This window comes from Mastigoproctus giganteus, chromosome 14 (genome assembly GCF_048544385.1).
Source record: "Mastigoproctus giganteus isolate SK-2022 chromosome 14, ASM4854438v1, whole genome shotgun sequence".
In the NCBI taxonomy this organism is placed as follows: domain Eukaryota; kingdom Metazoa; phylum Arthropoda; class Arachnida; order Uropygi; family Thelyphonidae; genus Mastigoproctus; species Mastigoproctus giganteus.
The window spans coordinates 89,834,713-89,854,804 of record NC_143588.1 but is presented as its reverse complement, the minus strand read 5'-3'; the positions used below and the strand labels follow the sequence as shown (position 1 = coordinate 89,854,804).

At 36.3% G+C, this 20,092-nt stretch overlaps 1 protein-coding gene across 2 annotated transcripts in view; it reads left to right on the top strand.

The window, feature by feature from the left end:
* LOC150075335 (inactive rhomboid protein 1-like) overlaps nucleotides 1–20,092 on the top strand; it is a 332,829-nt gene that overhangs the window by 74,511 nt on the left and 238,226 nt on the right. The gene's annotated exons all lie outside the window — the stretch shown is intronic.

Genomic DNA, 20,092 nt, shown 5'->3' with positions numbered 1-20,092 from the left:
AGCTTCTGTTAAGCGATGCTGAGGCATTTCATCAGGTGATGTCACCTTTCTCTTAGTATTGCACAGAGAGTCAGCCATTCCTTTATGTGATGTGGATGCTGCATCTCTGTTTACATTTGTATAGTTGCCAACCCCCCTTTTTTTTCTTTACTCAGTTTACTGAGCCCTGGTATTGTAGGGACAGTGAGATTATACATTAACTGAATCTAATGCCTCTGTAGGAGTAACTAATAGGTATAGACTGGGGAATTAGCAACCAGCTTGCACAAACCATTTTGAAGCTGTACCCTAAAATATAAGGAAAATTGGTTGTCATCATTGCTCATCATAACCTCAAAAGGCCCATATTATGATAGGTGGGAGATGCCAGACCTTGGAGACTAAACATCTTTTCATCACTTCAAGCTTCTGTTAAACGATGCTGAGGCATTTCATCAGGTGATAAGTCACCTTTCTCTTAGTATTGCACAGAGTCAGCCATTCCTTTATGTGATGTGGATGATGCATCTCTGTTTACATTTGTATAGTTGCCAACCCCCCCCCCCCCTTTTTTTTTTCTTTACTCAGTTTTCCCGCTGCCTTCAGCTTATCATTGTAATGTAGTTGGTGACAAAGAATTTGTCTTTTTGCAAAAGCTCAGTTCTTCATCTTTCTTTTTTTTTTTTACAAAAAAAAAATATTTTATTTATTTATTTTTTACAAATTTTGAGAAGTTCTACTTATTTTTTGTTAACAGATTGGCTGTCAGGTGTGCTATGGTAGTCTGTATTGCAAAAAAGAAATGTGCGATAATAGTTGTTCTCTGTATACTTTGTGTGATGTTTCATCGAATGTGGTGTGAAGCAAATTAACAATTTCTTTCAAGTAAGATGCCAGAGAAATGTAGCTTAAAATTCAGAGGATCTATGTGCAAGATTTACTGCCTATTGTAAAATCTGAAAAAGATAATATTTGCTTTGTGTATCATATGTAGATATGATTTTTGAATTTCATATGGTGTGAGGAGTGCAATGCAAAGAAAGAAATGCAGAAATAGATTTATTTCATGGTAACCATGATGGCATATGTGCCAAATGGTTATTTGTATCTTTTTTCATAGAACGTTAGCTTCCTCCTCTGAGTTGTACTGATCATACAGGTTCTTTGTTCAGAAATATGTTTCCTGATAGCAAAATAGCAAAAAAAAGTATAGTTGTGGAAGAACAAAAAACAGACAAATTAGTGAAATTGCATGAATGCGGTAGTGATACTCTGAAAATGGGCCATTTTTGATTGCTTCAGATGGTAGTATTCAAAGTGATTCCAAGCCATATTCTATTATGATGATCTTTTGTAAATAAATAAATAAAATCCTCAAATTGAAAGTAATTTTGCATCCTGCAGCGTCACCTTCCATTGGTCGCAATGGAAGGTGACCCTCCAGGATGCAACATGGGACATCTTCTGAACAACCTGAAAGCATGTGGGGAAGCATGTCAGACAGTTTTTGAAGGGATTCCTTCAAAAACTGTCTGACACTGTGAACGTTGATAATGCACCTGTTATTGTAGGCTGAGCACTTGGTGGTAATAGGCTGTCGTTGTCATCTTATTAATTTGTGTGCTGGAAAGGGAGTGAAAGTGGAAGAATTCTTGGTGGAAATTTACTACTATCTAAGAAAGAATAAATTTAAACCATTTCAGCTGGTGAATGCTAGTGGAGTAAAAAAGATTTTGAAGCCTGTGGGCTGTCTTTGATTAAATGTGTAACTAGACTGGTAGAACAGTGGTCACCGTTGACAAGCCTCTTTAAAGAAAAGGATGGGAAAATGGTGAGAAAAGCAATATGAGCACTTTTGCAGAGTTACCAAATTGGAAAGTGCAACAAGGAGTCCCTAGTGAGTTGCACAGACTCATGTTCAAATCCAGTTCATGATCCAAAAGTTATGAAAGAATAAAAATTGAACTGGATAAAACAACTAATGCATTGCAAACGTCTGGTAAAAACAATCCTAAATGCTAAAGGCAAATTTCCGCATGTCTATCCTACATCTGTCTTTCCTCAATTTGAATTTATGCCCTCTCAGGTGATTATTCTGAGCAAGAGGAAGAATCCCATCAGCATTGAGCATGCTCAAACCATTCAAGGCTTTATACACCTCTATCAGATCACCTCGCTGGTGCCTAGTCTCCAGACACTGTAATTTGCAAAACTTAAGCCTTTCTTCGTAAGAGCACCCCTTTGTTCCATTCACTTATCTTGTTGTCCTTCTCTGTACTCGTTCCAGCAGCTCTACATCCTTCTTGAAATGAGGCCTCCAGACCTGTATACAGTACTCTAGGTGTGGCCTGACCTTATACAAAGTTTCCCGGGTAAAAAGTTTTCCCACATAAAAAGTTCATGATAAAGAATACACAGTGTATTATTATATTTATTGTAATGACTTTATTATAATATTATATATTATTATAATGACGTTTTCCCACTTAATACATTTTTTAAATATAGAAATTTTTTATTTTTATATTAAAAAATATTAAACAATATAAACATTTTGGTAATCGAACAAGTTAGTGCCAAGCATCATCTTAGTTCATAATAAATCACCGAAGTAGGTGAAATGGCATGGTTTTTGATAAATCTCATATTGTGTTACCCTGATATTGCACTACTTCCAATAATGAATGCTTCGCTACTGGAGAAGACTAATATTATTTATTCTCGGTAGATACCACCACCCAGAGGTAGTGGTATTCGCTGAGAATCCACTGGCGAAGTATTGCCGATTCAAGAATCCTGTGTCAAGGCTTTGCTTATTATAGGTAGTTCAATATCAGGGCAACTCGTTGTGAAGTCACTCACAACATAGGCATCGGCAGCATGCTGCAAGGTGGTGCAAGTGCACCAACTTTGGATTTTGAAGTAATACAAACAATTTTTTAATATTTTCATTAATTTCTTGAAACATTAAAATAATACAAATTCTTTCTTTCAAAATACAAGCACTTTCTCCCGCTGATCAAGAAACGTTGGCTCGGCTGTACATGTGAACCAGCCAAACTTTACTTAATTAAAATATTGCATGTATTTGAAAATTTTGTGAACAAAAAATTTATTCTCACATGCGGTGGCACCACCTTGCAAAATATCCTGCTGGCACCCATGATTCACAACATGAGATATCACAAAAACGATGCCTCGTTTGATTGCCGATAACTTGTTCGATTAGTGAATTTTCCAGTCTGATGCTTTCAGTGCTAAAACCTTTTTAGTATAAACATTTTGATATAACGGAGGTGACATATTGTAATTGTTTTCATCGATATATATAATTGGATAGTGTTGACCACGTGAAGTATTTTCTCTGAATTACTTAGTGAATTGTTGCTTTGTCTTATTGTAATTGTAACTTTTTAAGGTATGTTGAAACTTCAAAGGAGCTCACTTCCAACTTTGTAATTATTATTATTATTATTATTATTATCAATTTATTTCTCTGTTGAGGAGACACCCCCGGGACAGCCATTGGCTAGAAGAGTGTGAGTTACATTCTAAGAGGTGTGAGTATTTGATAATGCGTTTAATGAACATAATGTTATGCAATTAGAAATCCTCAGTTTAAAAATGTTTCCAATTGGCAGAGTAAAATATTTATAAAATCTGAAATAGTACTTAAAATGATCTTTAACTTATGTATGTGTATCTTTTCATTTTTATTTGTGTAGTTAATATTTCATACCCTTAGGTCATTTTCCCTTCTAAGAAGTTCTAAACCTCGTCACTCAGAAAACTTCATATCCAGGTTCTACTGTATATATAAATAAAACTCCTTAGCCAGTGCCTTCTCATACTCAGCATTTACCTGCTTAATCCCCCATGTGGTCTTGTTTTAAATCAACTTATAATTATTATATGAATCTGAGCTGCCCATGATTTCCTTTTCTATCAAACTCACTAAATCCTTTTTCATCTATCTTGGCATCCTCCTTGTGTAGTACCTCCTTAAGGGAATGAATGCAGTAGTGGCTTCAATGACGAACACCTTGAAAGTACAGTCTGTCCTCGTATAACACGTGTTTACGTTACACGAATTCGATCATACACGATTTATAAATAGGGGAATGTTATCTTATATAACACGAACCGAATTCGCTTATGCACGATTCGCCTTTGCGTTTACAAGAAATGGCAGTCGAACGCGGAATCACCCCAACTGAACACAACACGATAGGAATGAAGAAGATTCTGAAAATGTATTTATGTGTTTTATATCAGTGAAGGGGAAACACATTTCACCATAATAACATAAAAACCAACACAATTCCGGCTATCGATATAATCGCAAATGCAATTAGATGGAGTGTACTACCAGTTTATAACAGATTCCACTAGAAGAAACGAAATAGCAACTGAATAATTGTTTATTCAGTTGCTATACGCGCACAGCTTTGTTTATGTGTATTAAGCGTGCCTCCTCGTTTTGTAATTGCGCTTTATTCCCTAAAAATTAGTAAAATACTTAAAAGGTGTGAAAAGGAAGCGTCCTGGTGAAGACACTACAGATTCGGAGAGGAAAAAAAAAAGCAATATCGATAAACAGAGGCGGACTGGGTCAAAAATTCTTACCCGGGAAAATTTATAGTGGCCTCATACTACGGTTTATGGCCAAAATCACACCGGCCTCCGGCCCACCGGGATTTCCCTGGTAAGGCTTATGGCCAGTCCGCCTCTGTTGATAGAGAAAAAAATATGAAATTGTGAAATGCTTTGAGCGAAATGAAAGACCATGTGATATTGCACGTGCTACAGACCTAAATGAGGCAACGCCGGGAATTACAAAGAATGCGGAGAAAATAAAAACAACTTTCATAGCGGGAACAACTCAAAGTGTAATTAAATTACACATTAGATTAAGACAAGAATTGGAAGAGATGGAACGGCTGTCATCTGTTTGGATAGAAAATCAAACAAAAAACAAGTTTGCTTACGATAGAAGCAAAAGCATTAGCCATATTTTATTACGTAATAGTCGTAATAAAATACGTATGCATTTTATTACGACTTACTTATTATAATTTATACTTACGTATTATAAAATACGTATTTCATTACGACTATTTTATTTAACATAATAAATTTTTTACGAATAAAATACGTATTTTATTCGTAAAAAATACTTTTTTAGTATTAAAAAATACTAAAAATACTTTATTATAATATAATAAAAAATATTTATTTTTTTATTTTTTATTATATTATAATAAAAAATATATTATAATTTTTTATTACATATTTTAATCGTTATAAAATACGTAAGTATTTTATAATGTTATAAAATACGTAAGTATTTTATAACGATTAAAATTACCCGATTATTTATTGTGTTTGGTAATGTTTTGGTTCCAAATGTGTGTTCAATCTTGGGTGGTCGGCACCTAACCCCACTTTTCCCATAGGGCCTGTTGTTTATATTGCACGATTTTGCATTGCACGAGGGTTTCTAGGAACACAACTATCGTGCTATACGAGGACAGACTTTACCCAATAGTTCCACTTTACTTTTGCTGCTATATATTTCATCCCAATTGATTGAGTCCAAGAACCTACTCAGTCAACAGTAATTCCCTTTCTTGAAATTAAAATGTCACCCTTACCCTTGTAAATCTTGTTTATCATTGTCCTCTTTAGGACGCTCGGGACGCTTGTTGTAGTGGTTCGTGTACCATCATATTTATGATATTATTCATTACTGATGATGACCATACCAAGAAAATTTACTTCACAGTTGAGTTGTCAGTTTATGATTTCCAGTCAATAAATTGGAAACTGAAATCCCCATAACAAGGCACTCAGACTTACTTGCCCATCATTGTCATGCATTTGGCACCTTTCCGTTTCAACTTTCCTTTACAGATTTTATATAAGCAGAGGATTTGGTTATCACAAACAGATAACCATACTTTTCTGAAATTAAGATAGCTCGACTCACAAATGAGACCAGAATGTCACCTGAAAGATCTGAAAAGTAATGCCTCTCGTTTACTTTTGAAGGAATAGAGATAAATCAGAAAAAAAAAAAAAAAATACTTGTAGATAAAGTTGCCTTTAATTTGATGTTCCATATTTTTATATTCATCCCACCCAACTTCAAACCATTTCATTCAATGGTTAAAACGTTTATGCCATTCAAGTAACATTCTCTCTGAGGTGTGATCTGAATGGCATCACATAGAGGTGCCTCCGTAGCCAGGTGGGAAGGAGCAGCAGTGCGTAGCACACGCTTCTTGATTAGACCGGGGTTCGAGCCCGTCACCACCAAATATGGATGATGCGGAAAGGTCAGGGAATGACGACCGCATATCCCGAGTAATATGGCCTAAGCTGCTAATGCTCCTAAAAACCAAACAACAACAACAGCATCACATAGAAATAGGAACAAATGAACAAAGGAGGCACTCACTCTCAGCTACTAAATGTTATTACCGATACCTTTCAGTTTATTTGCTACCACAGGTACTTATATGGGGATATAGGTCTTCTGTAACAATAGAAATAGTAGTAGCAGTGGCATGTGATGAAAGAAAGCAAGTGAATGAGCTTATGCAAAAAAAAAAAAAAAAAAATTACACCATTCCTTCCAAATGCCTGTCCAGTTCCTCCTTAAATTTATTTAACCTATCAACTTCCACAATGACAGATGGAAGTTTGTTCCGGCAATTAACCACCCGCTGGCTAAAGGCAAATTTCCGCACATCTATTCTACCTCTGTCCTTCCTCAATTTCAATTTATGTCCCCCTTAGGTTCGTAATCTGAACAAGTGGAAGAATCCCATCAGAATTCAGCATGCTCAACCCATTCAGGGCCTTATACACCTCAATCAGATCACCTCGCAGGTGTCTAGTCTCCAGCTGCTGCAATTTGCAGAACTTAAGCCTCTCTTGGTAAGAGGATCCCTTCATTCCCATCACCAATCTTGTTGCCCTTCTCTGTACACGCTCAAGTAAATCTACATCCTTCCTAAAATGAGGCCTCCAGACCTGTGCGCAGTACTCAAGGCGTGGCCTGACCATTGCCTTATACAGAGGGACAATCACCTCCTTTTCCCTGCTAGCAAAATTCCTATATATCATTGACTAAACCCCATGACCTGCCCTGGCAGCCTGTCTGCATTGCTCAGAAAACTTCATATCTGCCTGCACAATTACTCCCAGCTCTTTTTCATTTTCTACCACCTTAAGTGTAGTACCACACAGTTGGTACATTTCTCTGGGGTTACTTCTACCCATATGCAGTACTTTGCATTTGTCAAGGTTAAACTTCAGTTGCCACTTCTTAGCCCATCTGCCCAAATTATCTAGATCCTGTTGCAGTAGCACACTGCCATTACTGTCATTAACAACCCTGCCAACCTTTGTATCATCTGCGAACTTCGACATTAAGCCTGATATACCTTCATCAATATCATTGATAAATATACAAAACAACAGAGGACCCAACACCTAACCCTGTGGGACTCCACTAATAACATTAGTCCAAGAAGAGCAGCACCCATTGATTACCACCCTCTGTCTTCTCGCACTTAACCATCCTTTTATCCATTGTAGCAACTTACCCTTAATACCATTCTGCTCCAATTTGTACAATAGTCTTCCATGCGCAACAGTGTCAAAAGCTTTCCTGAAATCCAAATATATGATATCAAAATTATTTTTTGCATCCAGTTCCTTTGTAACCACATCATAATATCCTATCAAATTTGTCAGACAAGACTTTCCGTTAACAAAGGCCATCCTGTGTCTGAATTATTGATGCAGTCTTGTCTAGATGATTCTGCAATGCATCTTTAACCAGCGACTCCATTATTTTACCCGTAACAGAAGTTAAACTAACTGTTCTGTAATTACTTGTGTCACCCTTCGGATCCCCCTTTGTGAATTGGGGATACATTTGCACATCTCCAGTCCGTGGGGACCTCCTCTGAGTCCAAGGATGCTCTCATAATTCTGGCTAAGAGTTTGCTTAATTGCTTTGCCACCTCCTTTAATATAACTGGATAGATCCCATCCACCCCAGGTGCCTTATGTTTAATTTCAACAATTTCTCCTCCACGTTGCTCTCAGTTATTACAAAATCATTAAGCACCCTTCTACAATTTGATAACCTGCCATTTTCAAACCTTAATAAGTCCTCATGTGTGAATGTAGATGCAAAATACTCATTCAGTTTTGTTTGCTATCTGAGCAGGATCATCAACAGTCGAACCATCGATATCAAGTGGACCAATCAGATTCTTCCCCTTCCTTTTAGAGTTTATATAAGTAAAGAAATCCTTGCTGTTTTTCTTAGCATCCTTTGCCAAAGATTTCTCGTAATCTGCCTTCGCTTGCCTAACCTCCTTTGTGACCTGATTACAGACTAGCTTATATCTGCCATAGGCTTCTGAGTCGCTTGGTAATTTATATGCATCCCATGCATTTTTTTTCTCTGTCACGAGTCTCATTAGTTCATTTGATAACCATTTAAGCCTAAGGCTTGAACAATATTTCTTAATAGGTATGAAACTTTTAGTAGCTTCCAAGATTAATTCTTTGAATGCTTCCCACTTAGAATTTACTGTTGGTAACATCGTCAGTTGATCGCACTGTACAGAATTTAAAAACTGTCTGAGACCACTGTACTCACCTTTACGGAAGCAAAAACCCTTTCCTTTACCCCTGATGGTAATTATATCTTTAAGTAAATCCCACATCAGTACACTGTGATCACTGCCACCTAGTTGTTCCTTTATCTGCAAATTCTTAATACACGAATGATCACTGCTGATAATCAGATCAAGAGTATTACCCTCCTGGTTGCCTCTCGAACATGCTGCTGCAGAAAACAGTCATCCAATAAATCCACAAAAGTCTTACTAGTGTGTGTGAGCGACCAGCCCACAAGTTCCAGTCAATATCTGGGAAGTTAAAACCGCCATTATAAGACATTCTGATTTACTAGCCCACTCTATTTCTCTGTACAATTGTTCATTGTACTGATTCGAGTCATTAGGCCTATAACACTACTACTCTTATTTTTGCTTTCGCAGTGCTCATGTCACACCAAACTGACTCAACAGTGCACTGTTCATCTAAATCAACTGGATACACTTCTTTTGATTTTATGTTTTTCTTAATTAACAGCATGACACCTCCTCCCTTCCTATCCTGTCTGTCCTTTCTGTACACATTGTACTCCCCAAATTCCAATTCTGCATTCCTAATATCAGTGTGACACCACTTCTCTGATATCCCAACAATATCTGCATTTGATGTCTTGACCAACACTTCAAATTCATCAAATTTATTTACTATACTTCTAGCATTGGTATACATGCACCTATTCCTTGTTACTCTGACACATCCCATACACCCACCTGTTTCATGATGACTGCCATCAGTCCCTGAAACCCCCAGCACCCCTCGCTCCAGGTCCCTACTTATTCTAATAGAAGTTGTGCAAGAATCACCTTCGCCTCTGCCTGCGGTTACTTTTAACCTTTTAGTCTGTGAATCCCCCCAAGCTAGCAGTTTTCTGATCCACCTAACACTGCCTCGATAGCATCAGCAAATATTCTTGCACCCTTTCTATTTAAGTGTATCCCATCCCTGTAGAAGCAGTCTCTCCTGTTAACAAGCACAGACCACACTGAAAAAAATTCTACCCCTTCAGCCTTGCACATTCCCTCCAGGGCCGAATTGATTGACAAAGCTCTCATCATGTACTCCCTCCTATCATGTCTGGGCAGAATTGCAGACACTTTCAAATTTAACCCTAACTCACGACTTTTTTGCGACATTGACCTGTACTTGTTAAGTAAATCTGCAGATCTCGTACTCTTAATGTCATTGGTGCCTTAATTGTCTGTTATAAGACAACATATGGATGACATCATACAATTTTATTGAATCAGCATCAGACCCTGATGTTATTATTAGCCATATGGTGCAAGGAAGCTTGAGGCTTTTGCTGCACCAGCCAAAAAAAAAAAAAAAATTCTGAGTTACACTAAGAGAGAGAGAGAGAGAGAGAGAGAGAGAGAGAGAGAGAGAGAGAGAGAGAGAGAGAGAGAGAAGTAGAAGGGATCATCAAGAAAGAGAAGAATGATGATATCCAGCTCAGGACCCTGGGTGTTCCAAGCCCACACTCACCAGATGCGAGTTCTTATGTGCTTCCTTATTAAGAACATTTTAAAGAGTTTCGGTCTACAGTAATAAGGAAGCAGCCTCAAGGTGTAAGGCAACTGAAGCTTGATGACCACTTCATCGACTAGATCTGTTTCACCAGAACCCTCTGCCAGCAAGTAATTAACACCTCTCCTTCTATATGACAGTTATTTCTGACTCTGAAAATTGTGATTCTTTCAATTCAGTTAATATTAATATTGTATATTATGTATATTTTTAACAACTTTGTGTGAGTTTTTAGAAGAAAAAAAAAGTGGTGGAAACACTCCATTAGTTACATTGTATAGTTTTTGACATGTTTAATTAAAATAAAGGTTTGGTTCCTGTCATAAATTTATTTTTATATTTTTAACAGATGTTTTAGTGGTGTGTATTAATTACTCAATGTACATTTTAATACATCCTGTACATTGTAAGTTGGTTATTAATATATGTTTTTTAAAATACATTCGATTTAGTGGACTTTCGGCAGTAGTGGACACCTCCCCCAATTAGTCCGTTAAATTGAGGGCCTATTGTATATAGAAAAATAGTTATATATTTTTAATTAATTCAATTAAAAACTTTATCTGGAGACAGCAGTGAAGTAGCCGGAGTGGCACATAAGAAAATAAAACATAAAAGGAAGGAAAAATGGATGTTATTGTACTGTAAAAACTGATATGTATTTCGTAGCATTGGTTATTATAGTTGACTTCATTGGTGCCAGTCCCTTCACCACTTCTTGTATTCTGTCTTTCTCCTTTATTATTGTGTTCACCATTGACTGACAAATCTAAATTCTGCACGATACTTGTTATTGTTTGACAATTTTCATACATCTTTATTTTAATTTTCTGATCCAACTCAATTGCTTTTCTTTTCTTTCTAAATTTACTAGTACTGTTGATAACGGTCAAAATTAAATTTTCTGTAAAGAACTTAATAGGGTTAAGGCAAAAACTCACTATTATCACCCTGCTTACATTTTACTAAAGCATATTTCTGAAGGTCACTACCATAAAACAATAAAGATAATTTGCAGTTTCTGGTTTATTGGGCTTTTCTGTTAGTGCAATTCATTATAAATGAGCAGTAAACTTGATCTTATTGCATTTGCAGTAATGCCGATAGCTGGAATTCTGTGGGTTTTATGTTATGGTGAAATGTGTGTCCCCGTCACTGAAATCTTCAGTCATATATAAAAAAAAAACATATCTTCTCTGCATTTCTATTTTTAAGCATGTTACTCCGTATCTCACTTGTGCAATTTGTGTGCCGTGATCGTTGTTATTGATTGCTTTTTTTTTTTTTTTTTTTTTCTGTTTTAAATTTTACAATCCTAAAAAAAAAAAGTTATGTAACTGTGGCTTAAGTAAGTCAGGGACTTTCTGTATTTTGGCCAATTTAGTGTTCTCTTTTTGTGTGGTTCCGCCTCCCCCCACAAAGGATATCAACTCTAATGCAAGTCAGTAGTGTAGGTAGAGGGAACTTCAGTTTTTCCTTTTTTTTTTTTTTTTAATTTCCTACTTGATTTTTTACCTTATCCCAGTAGGCCTAAAAGTCTTATCACAGATTTTTACTATACAAGGTGCTAATGAGGTATAGTATGTGCAAGAGTAGTTTTTTCCCCTATTTAAAACTAAAAATGACTTTTTAGCCAACCTTTCTTGGGAAAAAAAAAAAACAGGTACTTAAGCTTAGCTTACCTTTCTTGAAATTAATCTCTTTCCTTCCTTTTCATAAATTTTAAAAACTCATAAGGCAAACAATAAATTTCTGTTAAACAACTGGCTTAAGCCAAAATGGGATTTAATTTTTCTAAAGTAGGCTTGGTAGATTTAATTTAACTAAAGGTTGTAAATTGATTTTAATTAAGGTTGAAAATTTATTGACAGTGTTGAATAATAAAGCTACTAAAACCATAAGCCAAAGCAATATGAATAAAAAATATAGCCTAAGACACAATTTTATACAAGACTTTGAAAAAACATTCTTACTGAGTAACACGATCAGGCTCAAATATATGCCTATCAGTTACAAAATTATTATACACATGTGTTAGTTAGTTTCTTGATCTCTTTTATGGGCTTATATATCCATAAAAAGGCTTATTTTTGAAACTAAAAATAAAGAATGAAATGTACCTCTTTAATGTGAAACATGCTTGTTTTTTTTTCTGCACAAATACTCAATTCTGGGTCGAACTTGATATAAGCACACATGGATTTCAACTGAAATGAGATGATTTCTGTCCTTATTCTTGATGTTTGTTAAACAAGAAAAAGCTTGCTCACACATGTAAGAAGTTGAAAACTGCAGCAAAATGTTCATTGCTTTCCTGTGAATGGCAGGATACTTTTCTTTCAAAGAAATCCAGAACCTGTCTAGGGGCAGATCAGTAAATCTCATCTTGAGTGTACGATCAGACTACAGCTCACAAAGTTCTTTCTCTTCTCTCAAAGTTAAGTTCTCAGGCTGAGAAGATTATTCAGAGAAAGAGTCCCTCACCCAGTCATACACTTGTGTTGAAAGGGAGGGAAAATACTGTTCAGTTTTGTTCTGCAGTTTTCCAGGTGGTTTTGAGTAAGACTTGAGACTTTCTGATATCTTTCCTCACTGTCAAACTCAAGCAGCAGTGGAAACATTTCAAGATTTACTTTTGCAACCTGATTTTTCCAAAGATTCAGTTTCCTTTTAAATCCAAGAATTTTGTCACTTGAAGTCAAAACATTTTCTCCAGGGCCTTGCAGAGACTTGTTCAACTGGTTCATGTGATCATTTCATCTCCAAGAGTTTATGAACCATCACTTTTCTTGTGAAGAAAGCAGTGTGTTCTGACAATGTCAGGATTTTCTTTTTTTACAAGAGAGGCAAAACCTCATGGAGCCAGCCATTATGCATCAACAGTACAGATGCCAACACAGTTCCTCCAGGACAGACCTCTTGTTTCCAGATACGAAGACAAAACATTAAATATATCTTGGCCTTTCCTTGTTTTGGGCAGCTCTTTGCAGCAGAAAAAGTTTTTTTCAAATTTCATCTCATTTACAAATCTTACAATTGCTACAGAATAACATTTATTGGTGAAATCTGTTGACTCATCAACCTGGATAGAGAAGCTGTTTTTCAGTTTATTACACAAAACCTCTTCAGCATCATGTGACATGTTATCAGTACATCGACTTATCGTACTGTGTGAGGGTGGAACCTTTTCAATTTCTCGTACTGCACCTTGTCCTAGCACCTACTCACTATAATTTTATGTGCTGGTATTATTAGGTTCTCACCAACTGTGTGACTTTTCCTTTTCTGGGCAATAGTTCTGCTACTAAATTTGCTTCCTGAGTCTTTTCCCAAAATGTGAAACTTTTTTAACAAAAGCTTTACTCTGTTTTGAGATTCCAATAGCTGTTAAAATAATCAACACTTTACTTGCCAAATGGCTGTGTTTTGTAGTTAAGTGTCTTTTCAATTTTGCTGCAGCCATTGCTGCATTTGTAAGTCGTTTGCCACAGATAATGCACAACGGAATAAGAAAGGACAATTTTGATTACTAGCTGATGCAAAACCTATTAATAAGTAGCTTGCATCGTAAATATGGACTTTTTTTGTTGCCCTTTAAAATATAAAACAGAAGAGCGTAATAAATAACTAAATGAGCAAATCACAAAAAATACGAAAACTTCATAATACAATTCATTTCTAACCAACACAATCCACATTTTACAGCGTTTACAACAGCAGTTGGGGGAGGTAATTCGGGAGGGAGAGGTTGACGTCATCAGCCTACCATCGTCCCCTCCATTCAATACACCGCCCAGCAATTATCAATGGTCTCTCTTATCTTACATCAAAAACTGAGAATGGCCTCGACCAAGTGAACACGGTCCTATTGCGTACTGCCATATGGGACTGAAAGACCTCTAAAGAAATTGCTAATGGGGCTGCTTGGTCACTGCTCATCGCTACAAGTGCTAGCATTGCACGGCATGCAAAAGTTAAAAAAAATGTTTATTTTTTTTTTAAATCACGATCTCTCGTGGAACCCCTAGTCACATCTCGCAGAACCCTGGTTGAGAAACCTTGATCTAGAGACTAGGCACCAGTGAGGAGATCTGATTGAGGTATTTAAAGGTATTAATGGATTGCGTAAGCTCACTGTTGATGGAATCCTTCCTCCTGCTCAAACTACACAAATGAGAAGGTATAAATTCAAATTGAGGAAGCGTGGTTGCAAGATAGATGTGTGCAAGTTTTCCTTCAGACACCTGGTGGTAAATTGTTGCAGTCAACTTCCATCTGGTTTTTAGAAGTGTGTTGTTTGAATAAATTCGAGGATGAACTAGATAAACTGTTAGAGCAGAAGGACAGGTGATATGGAAAGGTTTTTTTTGTTTCTTGCATTGTTTTCTGAGTTTATTTTTGTAAGGAATAACAGGACTTTCCAGATACCCCATACATTAGCTTGGTTAGCTCATGAAGTACCACTGAAGCATGATTCTTCAGTGGTGCTGCATCCTGTGACATTACTTCATGTTGTGGAGTCTGTGTCTATGTGACATAAATTTATTGTATCCATTGATCATTCAGTTATATGTCAATTGCAATTTATGGGGATTTCTAGCGCAATTTATGATAATGTCAACAATTTACACAAGTTTGGCTCACTTTTTCATGACATTCCTCTGTTTGCCTTTATAGATCTAAAATTTTCTCTTGTATTATGCTAGAAGTGGTCTGCTGCAGTTATGAATTTCTGGCATTGTGTGTTAGTTATATAAACAATATATAACACCAGCATTTGTTATTGTGTTCTCAAGTCTCAAGGTGCAGCAATTGTTGTGTGGTAATTTTAGTAATTGCTGTAATTTCATGAATTTTGGTGATAAATCAAATTAAAACTTACAATGTTCTGAAATTGCTACTAACTGAAACAAGTGTTATTAGCATTAGTAGAGGCATAAGATGTAAGAAAGCAAGCTTATACAGCATCAACCTAAATAAAATAATAATAATAAAAAAAACATCCCATTTCACCTATCCATTCACTCAAAGTTTGTACAGTTCTTCCTTTAATTTATTTAAGCTATCAACTTCCACAATTACCGATGGAGGTTGGTTCCAGCAATCAACCACCTGCTGGCTAAAAGCAAATTTCCACATATCTATTCTACAACTGACTTTCTTCAATTTGAATTTATGCCTCCTCAGGTGTGTAACCTGAGCAAGAGGAAGAATCCCATCAGCACTGAGCTTGCTCAAACCATTCAAGGCCTTATACACCTCAGTTAATCACCTCGCAGATGTCTAGTCTCTAGACACTACAGTTTGCAGAAAAGCCTTTCTTGGTAAGAGCAACCCTTTGTTCCCCTCAACAATCTCGTTGCCCTTCTCTGTACTCATTCCAAGAGCTCTATATCCTTCCTAAAATGAGGCTTCCAGACCTGTATGCAGTACTCAGTGTGACCTGACCATTGCCTTATACAAGGGGATAACCACCTCTCTATCCCTGCTAGCAAAATTCCTGTATGTCATTGACAAGACCCCATCAGCTGCTCTGGTGGCCTGTCTGCACTGCTCAGAAAGTTTCATAACTGACTGCACAATTACTCCCATGTCTTTTTCATTTTCCACTACCCTGAGTGTAGTACTGCACAGTTAGTATGTTACTGCTACTCATATGCAGTACTTTGCATTTGTCAATGTTAAACTTCAGTCGCCACCTCTCAGCCCATCTGCCCAACTTTTCTAAATCCTGTTGCAGAAGCATACTGTCATTAACAACCCTGCCAACCTTCATATTGTCTGCAAACTTGGACATTAAGTCTGATATACTTTCATCAGTGTCATTTTATATATGATAAATATAATGATAATATAATCATTACAATGAATATAATCATTGCATATGATAAATATAGAAAACAGCAATGGGTCCAACACTGAACCCTGGGGACTCCACAAATAACATTAGTCCACAAAGATTGTCCATTGATTACCACTCTCTGTCTTCTCTCACTGAACCAACCTTTTACCCATAGCAGCAATCTTCCCTTAATGCCGTACTGCTCCAATTTCAAATGATTTTCAAAATAGTTTTTCAAAATAGTTTTTCAAAATTTATGTTAAACGTTTTAATTAATTTTTTAAAATTGTTTTTTGAATTGTTTTCATTTGATTTTTTACTGTAATTATTTTGCGATAATCTTTTATTCATTTTAATTTCTGGAAATTGTCATACGGAAGTGTTCTATGTATCATATTGAGGTAAATTTCTCTTATTCTTCTACAAATATTGATATCAATGTAGAATGTATTGAGCATCATAGCTCTGTTATATACTATTAATTTGCCAGAGAAAACAATTTTATAAAGACATCCCTGTTGCATTTTACCATGTTTGTTACTCTTACTATACAGCATTGTCATCTCTATTTCTTCTGAATCAACTGGGAAATTATTATCGTGAAGTTTATCGTTGAATGATGCTCTCCTCCACTCCATGTGATTTACTCAGTGGCGTGGTAGACTGGTGGCTGGTCAGACAGCAGGATGTGGTGCAAGTGCTTGAAGTGTCAAGCAGTTACACCACCATCATTGTTAGATGCTGAAGTTCATTTAAAGAGACTAGAAAGGTACAAAGAAGATGAGGCCTAAACCATACACCATATCTTGAGTCATTGCTTTAATCTTCTGATTCATGATTGTTTTTCTTTTACTGCCTATTGGAATTGATTAAATGCTACCCAACTGCAATGGGAGACAGATATAAGGAGGTATAGGAAGTTGCATATCAAATTCAAACTATATAAAGTTATTGTTATAGATGAGTTTTATGCTCTCATCCTTCCATTACCCACACTTCATTTTAGGATCTGTGGAAACTAGGTTAAACTGATGACCAGTGGAGTCTAGCTCTCTTCATAATTGGATAGGTTTTCAGTTTTTTCTTTTTTTTTTTTATGTAAACCCCAAATACGAGAGGTATTAGAACCTATAGTACTTAGTACCATGCTTGGATTGGAGGTTGAGAAGACGAAAGAAGATATTTGTTGACATTGGATTTGAACTTCTGTAGACTGTAATTTTCAGGAAATACGTATGAAGGAAGGTTGTTCCAGAAAACGGCAGTTGAATGAATAAACGAGGAAGATGAAAAGTTGGTTCTGTGAGTTTGAAGTAGGACAGTAAATGGATGTTGGCTGGTGGCAGTACGTGTTCAGACTGTTTTGAAAGAGAGAGCGGGAATTATAGAAGCCAATTCAGAAGAACAGTGCCCATGGACATATCTGTAGAAGAGGCATGCAGCAGAAACAGTATGTCTATGAGACAGCATACTGTTTCCGAATGGAATCAAGAAGCCTGAGAGAGGTTTTGGGGACACCACCCCAGATGTGGGAACAATATTCCATGGCTGGAATATTGTTTATAGCTGGTTTCTTAAATTCTTATTTGTTGCTGTTATGGAGCCTGCAACAACTTTTCTCTTGTGTGGAATGGCATCAGTTTGGTTGGAATTGTGCTCAGTACAGTGAATGGGCAAGAACAGAATAAATCAGTGACATGTTAGGAGTGCAGTGATGAAATTCTGAAATCCATATGCCACAGCATTTGGCGAAAGATAAACCAATTATGGATGATAATGTCCTTACTGATTTGATGTGGCAGATTAATAACATGTTGAGTGAAGAGGGTATTGAGTGCATGCAGTTTGATCATTTTAGATCTCAAGTAGCCTGATCGACAACCATAGTTTGCTACTTGGTTAACACTTTATGTTAAGCTTGAGAACCATCAGAATTTTCCAGATAGTCTGGTCAACTTAATGCAACTTAATGTCTGGTCAACAGAAGTGTAAGATTTATCTAATTGTGGCAGTCAGCTGTATTCAACTAGGGATCTATACTCTTAATGTCCGTATGAATTATTACTGATTATTGCAATTTCTGTATTTCTCCATTTACATTATTAAGTATTCTGGTTTTTTTATGAACTTTTTTCCTTTTTTTCATTCATTAAACTAAAAATTATCCTAATGTAGCACTTTACAAGCAGCATAGATTTTGTTGCAGATTAAGGTTGGTCATGTAATCAAGAAACCTGTAGGTAAAAAGAAATCGAAAGAAGAAAAAATTAGTCAAGAAACACTTATCATGATGAACCGAAGACAAGAAATGAAGAGCAAGATAAACACTGACAAGGAGAAAATTGAGTATACTGAGTTATGCAAAGCCATTAGAAAGAGACTCTGAGAGGACATAAGAGGATTTAACACAAGAAAAGTAGAACAAGCATTAAGAGAAAACAAAAGATTTAAATCAGCAGCCATGAGCAGTAATACAGAAAGACAAATGATACTGAAACTGAAGAATAGCGATGGTGTAATTCAAATAGCAGAAGACTACTATAGAGAATTATACAAAGAGCGAGGGAATGATGCCAGCAGTGGGGAAGATGGATCCCAAATTAGTAAAACATGCAACATACTCTATACCCGATATCCTTCCTGATGAGGTAGAACATGTGTTGAAGAAAATGAAGAGTCAGAAAGCTCCAGGGAAAGATGAAGTTACTGTAGAGTTGTTAAAATTGGGAGGAAGAGACATGTCACAAAAACTGGCAAGACTCTTCACAAAATGCATTAGAAAAGGTGTGATGCCTAAGGAGTGGACTAATGCAATCATAGTTTTGCTGCATAAGAAAGTAGATAAATCAGAAATTGGAAATTATAGACCAATTAGCTTGTTATCCCACATCTACAGGTTGTTTACAAGGGTCATTACTAACAGATTAGAAAGAATATTTGATGAGAATCCACCGAAAGAGCAAGCTACCTTTAATACAGGATTGTCAACTATGGATCACCTTCACGTAATATCACAGCTAATGGAGAAAACAAATGAATATAAAACACCATTATGCCTTGCATTTGTGGATTATGAAAAGGCATTTGACTCTATACAGCATAAGGCAATGTTTCGGGCACTGGAAAGACAAGGCACAGAAACCCCATATATTATGATTTTTAAGAAAATATATGAGAATGCTACATCCTTTATTAGACTAGACAAAGACAGTAGCAAATTTAAAATTGAGAAAGGAGTTCGACAAGGAGATACAATATCTCTGAAGTTGTTTACTGCAGCCCTCGAGGAAGCTTTCAGAAGATTAGACTGGTCGCAGAAAGGAGTCAATGTGAATGTAGAGTACCTAAACCATTTACGATTTGCAGATGACATTGTGGTCATAAGCCATGATCCCAAAGAATTAAAGGTAAATCTTAATCAGCTATGCAGAGTTAGTAAAGATTTTGGACTAAAGATGAATATGGCCGAAACAAAAGTAATGATGAACAAGTATGCCATAGAAAGGGATATAATGATTGAAGGAGCAGTAATTGAAAAGGTGAAGACATATACTTATCTGAGACAAGTTATTAGCTGTAATAATGGTAATGACTGGAAGTCAAGAGAAGAATAAATTTTAGATGGATAGCATTCAAGAAATATGATCACATACTGAGGAGCAATATCCCAATTTGTCTGAAATGTAAAATAATTAACCAATGTATACTCCCTACCAATGACTTATGGAAGTGAAACTTGGGCACTCACCAAAAAAGAATTGGAATGAATTATATTGGGAATCAGACTGTTAGATAAGAAGAGAAACACATGGATTAGGCAGCAAACTCAAGTAACGGACATTCTTATTAGAACTAAAGAACTGAAATGATCTTGGGCAGGACACATAGCTCGAAGACATGATGACAGATGGACCAAGAAAATAACAGAATGGTACCCAAGAGGAGCTAGAAGAAAACCTGGAAGGCAATGACAGAGATGGACAGATGAAATTCACGAGTTTGTGGGTAGTAAATGGATGGCCATTGCACAAAACAGAAAGA